Below are 11,406 nucleotides of genomic sequence, written 5' to 3' on the forward strand. Positions count from 1 at the left end.
GAGACACAAATTTTTCCCCTAAATGTATTGATTTTTTTAAATTTCCATCACCAGGAAAGAAATTTAATTTCCATAATATAACAAATATCAGAGAGTAATTTTGAAATGTTATCTGGTATCAGGTTTCAGAGCTGCAGGATTTATGGTTGGGAGAATGGCTTGGGGTTTTAACTCTGTGGGATGTATGGTTTTTATTTGAACAGGTTCCCGATTGGAAGCCTGCCTGATTGACAGATTTGGCTACCAGTTGGGCAGGGAATGTGCCAACAAAGGCTGTAGCCCAGGAGCAGCTACGTTTAGTGCATGTGGAGATAGGTAGAGCGTGATTGGGAGGGTCAGGGGAGTCTCGTAAGTGGGGTGGAAGATCCAATGGGTGAGGGTGGGGGGCGATGGGCCGGAGAGAAATCGGAAGGGGGCCAAAGATGGTGTCCGTGATCATGGGGGTATGCAGGTACAGCAAGTGATTAAGAAAGCAAATGCAATATTGTTGTTTATTGCAAAAGGAATGGAATGTAAAAGTAGAGAAGTTTTGCTACAGTTGTACAGGGCGTTGGTGAGACCACATCTAGAGTATCGTGTATAGTTTTGGACTCCTTACTTCAGAAAGGATATAATTGCATTGGAAGCAGTTCAGGGAAGGTGCACTCAACTGATTCCTGAGATGAAAGGGTTATCTTATGAGGAAAGGTTGGACAGGTTAGGTTTGTATTCACTGGAGTTTAGAAGAATGAGGTGATCTTATTGAAACATATAAGATCCTGAGGGGACTTCACAGGGTAAATATTGAAAGGATATTTCCCCTTGTGGGAGAGACTAAACCAGTTTAAATATAAGGAATCTCCCATTTAAGACAGAGATGAGGAGTTTTTTCTCTCAGAGGGTCATGAGTCTGTGGAACTCTCTTCCCTGGAGAGTGGTGGAGGTAGGGTCATTGAATGTTCTTAAGGCAGTGCTGGACAGATTCTTGATAAACAAGGGAGTCAAAGGGTATCGGGGGTAGGCAGGAAAGTGGAGTTGTGTCCACAAACAGATCAGCTATGATCTTATAGAATGGCAGACTAGGCTCGAGCGGCCTAATAGCCTACTCCTGCTCCTAATTCATATGTTCCAATGTACATATGTATGAGACAGTCTGTGGCTAAGTTTCAGATTGTTAACATTTTAACTTTCATCCCAATGGTAATCCACCCAGATTTGGGTTAAAGTTATTGCCTGTTTGTTCATCAGAATGTCTGTGCTGGGAACTTTTAACTGCTGCTTTGAAGCATTGGGATCATTTGGCCCAGCTTGCGGCATGTCCCGTTAGACTTTTTTCTGTTCTCTGCTCAAAAATATCTTGCTTTGTCAGGTACTTGGAGTGCGAGCTGAAAACAGAGCAGGGAATGGGCCATCTGGGAGCTTTGTGAATGATGGGACTCCTTAACCAATGAGATTTGAGGATTGAAAGAGAAATAGAGGAGTGACTGAGAAGGAAATAGGATGAATTAGAGTAAAATTAGGAACAGAAAGATAAATAACGATGGGGAAAGATCGATTGGGTTAAGAGAGAGGGAGCAAAACAGACTGAAAGGAAAAGTAAGAAGAGAATTGGTTATCTGCTAAAATTGTGTCAAACATCAGGTAAAACCCTGCACTTCAGCATCATGGAAACACATTGGGCTGGATTTTACCACCCTTGATGTTGGGCTCCGTGGCTGAGGTGGGGGGCCGAAAGATGGGGCCAGCAGAGGTCCGCCATGGAGGCTGACGCCAGGAGGGCCCGGCCCAATCCTCTCAGCGGTGGCAAGGCTCCACGGCTGCCCCCTGGATTTCAATACTTAAATTAATGACATGCATAAATTTAAATGGACTTACCTTCAATCTTCCATACCCGCCGCAATCCTCAGTGTGGCTGCCGCCACTCCCGTGCCTTCAATTCCCCGTCCAGGGAAAGCCAGCATGACACTGGTGGGGAGGGGGGAGGAGTCAAGATTTTCAGTGCCGGGTGGGGGGATGGTGACAAATAAACAGAATGGGTGTAGGGGATGGTGGGAAGGGATGAACTTCAAACTTTGTGCAGTCTGGGGTAAAGGTCAGATATAAAAGGTAAGTGTTTTGGGGATGAAAGGGCAAATAGTTAATGGAATTGTTATTGGGGGGTGGGAAAGTGATGTTAGAAATTTATTTAATAGATTTTGGGGCGATGTCTCTTTAACGATTCAAACTGACCAGCACGGCTGGCTGTCCTTTAAAAATGGCACCAGTGCCTGGCAGCTGACACCATTGTCGGGGACGGACAACCCACCCCCTCCAGGAGACTGGGGGTGCCGGGCTGCCCTGGCTATTCAAATGAGCCGCCGCACATGAGATCTTTGGGATGCAGGCTGCCATTTTCTGAGCTCGGCACCGTCTCTTAAAATCCAGCCCGCTGTCTGGAGAGGGGAGCTGTCATTGTGGTGAGCTTGACCAATCAGAATAACCTCTCTTGGCCAATAGCGGAAAGCAAGTCCAACCCCAATGACAAGCACCTCCAACAGGGTATGTCATGGCAAAGGGCAAGCAGCATCCAATCATATTCTGGATGGAGGGCAGGGCTGGATCTGGTGAGTTTTGTTGTACGAGTCAATATTCTCACCAATCATGCTGATGAAGTCAAAGAACCATTTGCAACTGCTCAAGAGAAACCTAGAAGTTGCACTAAGATGTGTTGTGTTGATAAATTCATGCCAGAATTCCAAATGTAGGTGAAAGAGAAAGACTGTGGTGAATGTTTGTTCTGTAAATATGCACATGCATTTACCTCATTATGTATAATATGTTTCCTACTAAAATTAATGCAAGTTGATAAAACAGTGTCGCCATTGCCATGTCTGTGTCTGGTCAATAATTTCTGTTCGACAGCACTGCTTTAGAACTGCTCAAAGCCACGGTGAAGAAACCGGAATCTGGAGGATCTTTCTGAACACAGCTTCCACACACACATACGCACTGGGAAAAAATGGGCTGGATTTTATTGTATTGACCGGGGTCCTGGTGGCAGCTTAGAAGGTGGGGGAGACCACGTCTCAACCTGGTGTTGGACACCAAGTGCAATTCCACAGTGGGCTGCCAATTAACTGCCTGCCATCGGGGATGCCATCCCGAGCCATCCAGAGCTACCAGCCAATTGTTCTGCAGTCTCCGCAGTGCCACTGGGAGCAGTGCTGCAGGAGGCCCTGCAGAGTAGAAGATTGATGACGACCCCAGGAGAGGTACGTGAGGTGGAGGTCACTGGGGCCATTCAGGCAGGCCCCAGCAACGGGGTCGGGGAGGTTGTTAGTGAGGGTGGGGGTGGGGAGGCGTCCTCCAGCGGGGGTGCAGGTGGGGGTGGTCATTGCCACTGGAAGTGACCTCCGGGGTCTCTGGATTGCGTCCAAAGGAGGGATTCCCCCAGTTACCCCATTAGGAGGCTGCCAGATTTTACTGCCAGCATCTCTCCATGGCAGGGACCCCTCCACCTACAACAACATTATGTTGGAGGTAGGAAGAGACCTTAGGAGGCCAACAAATGGACTAATTGGAAGGCATCAGGAAAGCGATGGGAACAGCGCCATCCCCCCAACTCCTGCAACCACCCCCCACCCCCTGCCTTCCCATGCAATTCGATGGGTCCCCCGCTTCCATGCCCTTCCCTAGGGGGCCTATAAAATTCAGCTCAATGTTACTAATGATGGATTTAAATAATGACTCTATTAGCTTTTTTAATTTGTTCATGGGATGTGAATGTCGCTGGTAAGGCCAGTGTTTTGCCCATCCCTAATTGCCCTTGAGAAGGTGGTGGTGAGCCGCCTTCTTGAACTGCTGCAGTCCACATGCTGTAGGTACATCAACAGTGCTGTTAGGAAGTGAGTTCCAGGATTTTGATCAAGCGACAGTGAATGAACAGCGATATAGCTCCAAGTCAGGATGGTGTGTGGCTTGGAGGGAAACTTGCAGCTGGTGGTGTTCCCATGCGTATGCTGTCCTTGTCCTTCTAGGTGGAAGAGGTCACGGGTTTGGAAGGTGCTTTTGAAGGAGTCTTGGTGAATTGCTGCGGTGCATCTTGTAGATGGTACACTCTGCTACCACTGTGCACTGGTGGTGGAGGGAGTGAATGTTTAAGGTGGTGGATGGGATGCCAGTTAAGAGGGCTGCTTTGTCCTGGATGGTGGCGAGCTTCTTCAGTGTTGTCGGAGCTGCACTCATCCAGACAAGTGGAGAGTATTCTATCACACTCCTGACTTGTGCCTTGTAGATGGTGGACAGGCTTGGGGAGTCAAGAGAACATACAAACATAAGAAACAGGGGCAGGAGTAGACCATATGGCCCATCAAGCCTGCTCTGCCATACAATACGATCATGGCTGATCTTGGGCTTCAATTCCACTTTCCTGCCCGATCCCCATATCCCTTGATTCCCTGAAAGACTGAAAATCTGAAATGCAAACAAGAAATGCTGGAAATATTCAGCAGGTCTGGCAGCATCTGTGGAGAGAGAAGCAGAGTTAACATTTCAGGTCAATGACCCTTTATCAGGACTTCTTCATCTGCTTCTCTTTCCACAGATACGGCCAGACCTGCTGAGTATTTCCAGCATTTCTTGTTTGTGTTTCAGATTTCCAGCACCTGTAGTACTTTGCTTTTATTTAAGACTAAAAATCTGTCTATCCCAACCTTAAATATATTCAACAATGGAGCATCTACTACCCTCTGGGTAGAAAATTCCAAAGAGTCACAAACCTTTGAGTGAAGAAATTTCTCCTCATCTCAGTCCTCAATCATTGGGCCCTTATCCTGAGACTGTGCCCCACATGTTCGAGGTTCCCCAGCCAGGAGAAACAACATCTCACTATTTGTCAAGCCCCCTCATAATCACCTCTCATTCTTCTAAACTCCAGAGAGTATAGACCCAATTTACTCAGCCTCTCATCATAGCACAAGCCTCTCATACCAGAGACCGCTCTAATGAATCTTTGCTGTACCGCTTCCAATGCAAGTATATCCTTCCTTAAATATGGAGCCCAAAACTTCACACAGTACTCCAGGTGTGGTCTCACCAAACCCCTATATAATTGTCGCAAGACTTTATTATTCTTGTACTCCAATCCCTTCGCAATAAAAGCCAACATTCCATTTGCCTTCCTGGTAGTTTCATGGTCACCATTACTAAGACTAGCTTTCAATTCCACATTTTTATAAATTAATTGAATATAAATTCCACCAGCTGCCACTGTGGGATTTGAAACTGTATCCCTAGCGTATTACCCTGGGTCTCTGGATTGCAACCTCAGCGACATTACCACGATGCCACCATCTCCCGCTACCATTACCATGAAGCCAGGGGGCCAACCCTGGTTCAATGAGTAGTGTAGGAGAGCATGCCAGGAGCAGCACCAGGCATATGTAAAAATGAGGTATCAACTTGCTGAAGCTACAACACAGGACTACATGTATGCTAAACAATGGAAGAAGTAAGTTACAGACAGAGCTAAGAGATCCCACAACCAACAGATCAGATAAAAGCTCTGCACTCCTGTCACATTCAATTGTGAATGAATCGAGGAGGCTCCACAAACATCCCCATCCCCAATGATAGAGGAGCCCAGCATGTCAGTGCAAAAGACAAGGCTGAAACATTTGCAACCAACTTCAGTCAGAAGTGTTGAGTGGATGATCCATCACACTCTCCTCCTGAAGTCCCCAGCATCACAGATTCCAGTTTAGTTTAGTTTAGTTTAGAGATACAGCACTGAAACAAGCCCTTCGGCCCACCGAGTCTGTGCCGACCATCAATCACCCATTTATACTAATCCTACACTAATCCCATATTCCTACCACATCCCCACCTGTCCCTATATTTCCCTACCACCTACCTATACTAGGGGCAATTTATAATGGCCAATTAACCTATCAACCTGCAAGTCTTTGGCTTGTGGGAGGAAACCGGAGCACCCGGAGGAAACCCACGCTTCAGCCAATTCAATGCACTCCACATGAAATCATGAAACTGGTTCGGGCACTGGATACAGCAACAGCTATGAGGCCTGACAACATCCCGGCTGTATTACTGAAGAATTGTGCTTCAGAACTAACCATGCCCAAAGCCAAATTGTTCCAGTATGCAACACAGCATCCACTCAACAATGTGGAAAATTGCTCAGGTACATCCTGTTCAGAAAAAGCAGAACAAATCCAATCCGGCCAATTACCGCCCCATCATTCTACTCTCAATCATCAGCAATGTGATGGGAGGTGTATTTGACTGTGCTATCATGCAGCACTTACTCAGCAGTAACCTGCTCACCAATGCTAAGTTTGGGTTCTGCCACTCAGCTCCAGAACACATGACAGCCTTGGCCCAATTATGGCCAAAAAAGCTGAATTCTAGAGGTAAGGTTAGAATGACTGCCCTTGACATCAAGGCAGCATTTCACCAAGGAACCCTAGCAAAACTGAAGTCAATGGGAATCATGGGCAAAAATGGTTGGAGTCATACCTAGCACAAAGGAAGATGAGTGTCGTTGTTGCAGTCGGATAATTTCCACCCCAGGATATTGCTGCAGGAGTTCATCACTGTACTGCCACAGTCATAGAGTCATAGACTTATACAGCACAGAAACAGGCCCTTCGGCCCATCGTGTCTGTGCCGGCCATCAAGCACCTATCTATTCAAATCCCATTTTCCAGCACTTGGCCCGTAGCCTTGTATGCTATGGCGGTTCAAGTGCTCATCTAAATACTTCTTAAATGTTGTGAGGGTTCCTGCCTCTACCACCCCTTCAGGCAGTGTGTTCCTGATTCCAACCACCCTCTGGGTGAAAAAAATATTCCTCAAATCCCCTCTAAACCGCCTGCCCCTTACCTTAAATCTATGCCCCCTGGTTATTGACCGCTAAGGGAAAACTTTTCTTCCTATCTATCCTATCAATGCCCCTCATAATTTTGTAGACCTCAATCATCTCCCCCCTCAGCCTTCTCTGCTCTAAGGAAAACAACCCTAGCCTACCCAGTCTCTCTTCATAGCTGAAATACTCTAGCCCAGGCAACATCCTGGTGAATCTCCTCTGCACCCTCACATCCTTCCTATAGTGCCGTGAACAGAACTGTACACAGTAATCCAGCTGTGGCCTAACTAGCGTTTTATACAGCTCCATCATAACCTCCCTGCTCTTATATTCTATGCTTCAGCTAAGAAAGGCAAGTATCCCATATGCCTTCCTAACCAACTTATCTACCTGTACTGTTGCCTTCAGTGATCTATGGACAAGTACACCAAGGTCCCTCTGACCCTCTGTACTTCCCAGGGTCCTACCATCCATTGTATATTCCCTAGCCCAAAATGTATCACCTCACACTTCTCAGGATTAAATTCCATTTGCCACTGCTCCGCCCATCTTACCAGCCCATCTATATCATCCTGTAACCTAAGGTTTTCCTCCTCACTATTTACGACACCACCAATTTTCATGTCATCAATGGTGTCCAACCATCTTCAGATGCTTCATCAATGACCTTCCCTCCATCATCAGGTCAGAAGTGGGGATGTTTGCTGATGTTTGCACTGTGTTCACTGCCATTCACAATTCCTCAGATACTGAAGCAGCCTGTGTCCAATCACAGAATCACAGAATTGTTACAATGCAGAAGGAGGCCATTCGGTCCATCGTGTCCGCACTGGCTCTCTGAAAGAGCAATTCACTCAGTTCCATTCCCCTGCCTTCTCCCCATAACCCTGCACATTCTTCCTTTTCATATAACTGTCTAATTCCCTTTTGAATGCTTCAATTGAACCTGCCTCCACCACATTCTCAGGCAGCGCATTCCAGACCTGAACTACACGCTACGTGAAAAAGTATTTCCGCATGTCACTTTTGCTTCTCTTACCAAATACTTTAAATCTGTGCCCTCTCGTTCTCGATCCTTCCACGATGGGAACAGTTTCTCTCTATCTACCCTGTCCAGACCCCGCATGATTTTGAATACCTCTATCAAATCACCTTTCAGCCTTCTCTCCAAGGAAAACAATCCTAATTTCTCCAATCTATCTTCATAACAGAAATTCCTCATCCCTGGAACCATTCTCGTGAATCTTTTCTGTACTCTCTCCAGTGCCCTTACGTCTTTCCTAAAGTGCGGTGCCCAGAATTGGACGCAATACTCCAGCTGAGGCTGAACTAGTGTTTTATACAAGTTCAATGTAACCTCCTTGCTCTTGTACTCTATGCCCCTATTAATAAATCCCAGGATACTGTGTGCTTTATTAACCGCTCTCTCCTGCCACCTTCAATGACTTATGCACATAAACACCCAGGTCCCTCTGCTCCTGCACCCCCTTTACAATTGTACCTTTTATTCTATATTGTCTCTCCATGTTCTTCCTACCAAAATTAATCACTTCACATTCATCTGCCACCTGTCTGCCCATTCCACCAACTTGTCTATGTCCTTTTGAAGTTCTACACTATCCTCCTCGCAGTTCACAATGCTTCCAAGTTTCATATCATCTGCAAACTTTGAGATTGTGTCCTGTACATTAAGGTCTACGTCATTAATATATATCAGGAAAATAAAGGGTCCCAACAGTGATTCCTGGGAGCTCCACTACAAAGCTTCTCCAAGCCTGAAAAACATCCATTAACCACTACACTTTGTTTCCTGTCACTCAGCCAATTTTGTATCCATGTTGCTACCGTCCCTTTTATTCCATGAGCTACAAGTTTGCTCACAAGTCTGATGTGTGGCACTGTATCAAATGCCTTTTGAAAGTTCATGTACACCACATCAATAGCATTGCCCTCATCAACCCTCTCTGTTACCTCCTCAAAAAACTCCAGCAAGTCAGTTAAACATGATTTTCCCTCAAGAAATCCAGGCTGGCTTTCCTTAATTAACCTGCATTTGTCCATGTGGCCATTGATTTTGTCCTGAATTATTTTTTCTCGAAGTTTTCCCACCACCAAAGTTAAACACTGGCCTGTAGTTGCTGGGCTTATCTTTACACCCTTTTTTGAACAAGGGTGTAACGTTTGTAATTCTCCAGTCCTCTGGCACCACCCCTGAGTCTAAGGAAGGCTGAAAAATTATGGCCAGTGCTTCTGCGATTTTCACCCCCACTTCCTTCAATATCCTTGGATGCATCTCATCTTGTCCTGGTGTTTTATTCACTTTAAGTACAGACAGCCTATCTAATACTTCCTCTTTTATCAATTTTAAACCCCTCTAGTGTCTGACTTACCTCTCTTTCAACATTGCCTGGGTTGCATCTTCTTCCTTGGTAAATACAGATGCAAAGTATTCATTTAATACCTCAGCTATGCCCTCTGCCTCCATGTGTAAATCCCCTTTCTGGTCCCTAATTATCCCCACTCCTCCTTTTACCACCCTTTTACTATTTATATACCTATAGAAAACGTTGGGATTTTCTTTAATGCTAGCTGCCAGTCTCTTTTCATGCTCTCTCTTTGCATCTTTTATTTGCATTTTCACTTCCCTTTTGGACCTTATATATTCAGCCTGGTTCTCAATAGTATTTTCTACCTGGCATCTGTCATAAGCACATTTTTTCTTCTTTATCTTAGTCTCTACCTCCTTTGTCATCCAGGGAGCTCTGGATTTGTTTACCCTGCTTTCCCCCTTCGAGGGAAGATACCTTGACTATGCAGCTCTTCTTTGAAGGTAGCCCATTGTTCATCTACTGGTTTTCCTGCCAGCTTTTGACTCCCATTTATTCGCCCAGCTCCATTCTTACCCTATTGAAGTTAGCCTTCCCCCAGTTAATTATTCTTACCCTGGATTTCTCTTTGTTCATTTTCATAGTCAGCCTAAATCTTATGACACAATGATCACTATTCCCTAAATGCTCTCCTACTGATACTTTATCCACTTGGCTCACCTCATTCCCAAGAACCAGGTCTAGCAGTGCCTCCTTTCTCATTGGACTAGCAAAATACTCTCGGAACTCTTGCCCCTCACTGCCCTTTACACTACTATTATCCCAGTCTATGTTTGGATAATTAAGGCTCCCATTATAACTACCCTATAATTTTTGCACCTCTCTGAAAATCCCTTGCAAATTTGTCCCTCCACATCCTTCCCACTAGCTGGTGGCCTATAGACAACACTGAGCAATGTAACCACACCTTTTTTGTTCCTTAGCTCTAGCCAAATTGATTCTGTCCTTGACCCCTCTGGGACACCCTTTTTCTCCAGCACTGCAATGCTCTCCTTCATCAATACCGTCACCCCTCCCCTTTTTTCCCTTTCCTATCTTTCCTGAACACTTTGTATCCCGGAATATTTAACATCCAGTCCTGCCCATCTTTGAGCCAGGTTTCTGTTATAGCCAGAGCTTCATATTTCCACATGGCAATCGGTGCCTGTACCTCATCAGTCTTATTAACCACACTCCATGCACTCACATACATGCACATTAACCCTGATTCAGACTTTATTACTTTCTCCCTTACTCTAACTCACCTAATAACTTACTATTCCCTACTCTCGTGCTATCTATCTCCCCAGTATTCTGTGCACCTTGGTGTTCCTCTCTGATACTTGCTCCTGCTTCCCACACCCCTGACAAGTTACCAGTTTTACTTCCCTCCAACCTGAGCTCCTCTCAGGTTCCCATTCCCCTGACAATTTAGTTTAAACCTTCCCCAACAGCACTAGCAAATCTCCCTGCGAGGATACTCATGACAGTCCTGCTAAGATGCAACCCATCCATCTTGTACAGGTCACATCTGCCCCAGAACTGGTACCAATGTCTCAGAAATCAGATGCCCTCCCTCCTACACCAGTTCTCCAGCAACATGTTCAATCACTCAATTCTGCTATTCCTGTGCTCACTTGCATGTAGGACTGGGAGTAATCCTAAGATTACTGCTTTTGAGGTCCTGCTTTTTAATCTCCTTCCTAGCTCTCTAAAATCTGCTTTGAGGACCTCATCCCCCTTCTTACCTATGTCATTGGTACCAATGTGGACCACGACCTCTGGCTGTTTACCCTCCCCCAGAAGAATATCCTGCAGCCGTTCCATGACATCCTTGACCCTGGCACCAGGGGGGCAACACACCATCCTGGAGTCATGTTTACTGCTGCAGAAACGCCTATCTGTTCCCCTAACCAATGAATCCCCTATCACGACCTTTCTTCCTCCCCACTACTTGTGCAGCTGAGCCACCTGTGGTACCACAAATTTGGCTCTGGCTGCACTCCTTTGAGGAACCATCACCCTCACCAGTTATCCAAAATGGAAAACCAACAAGCATGTGAAATCATATCAGGGGACTCCTGCACTAGCTGCCTGGTTCTCTTAGACTGCTCAGCAGTCACCCATTCCCTATCAGCCTGCATGCTCCTAACCTGCGGTGTGACCACCTCCGTTAACATGCTATCCACGTAGCCCTCC

This window comes from Heterodontus francisci, chromosome 1, assembly GCF_036365525.1.
Source record: "Heterodontus francisci isolate sHetFra1 chromosome 1, sHetFra1.hap1, whole genome shotgun sequence".
NCBI classification, from domain to species: Eukaryota; Metazoa; Chordata; class Chondrichthyes; order Heterodontiformes; family Heterodontidae; genus Heterodontus; species Heterodontus francisci.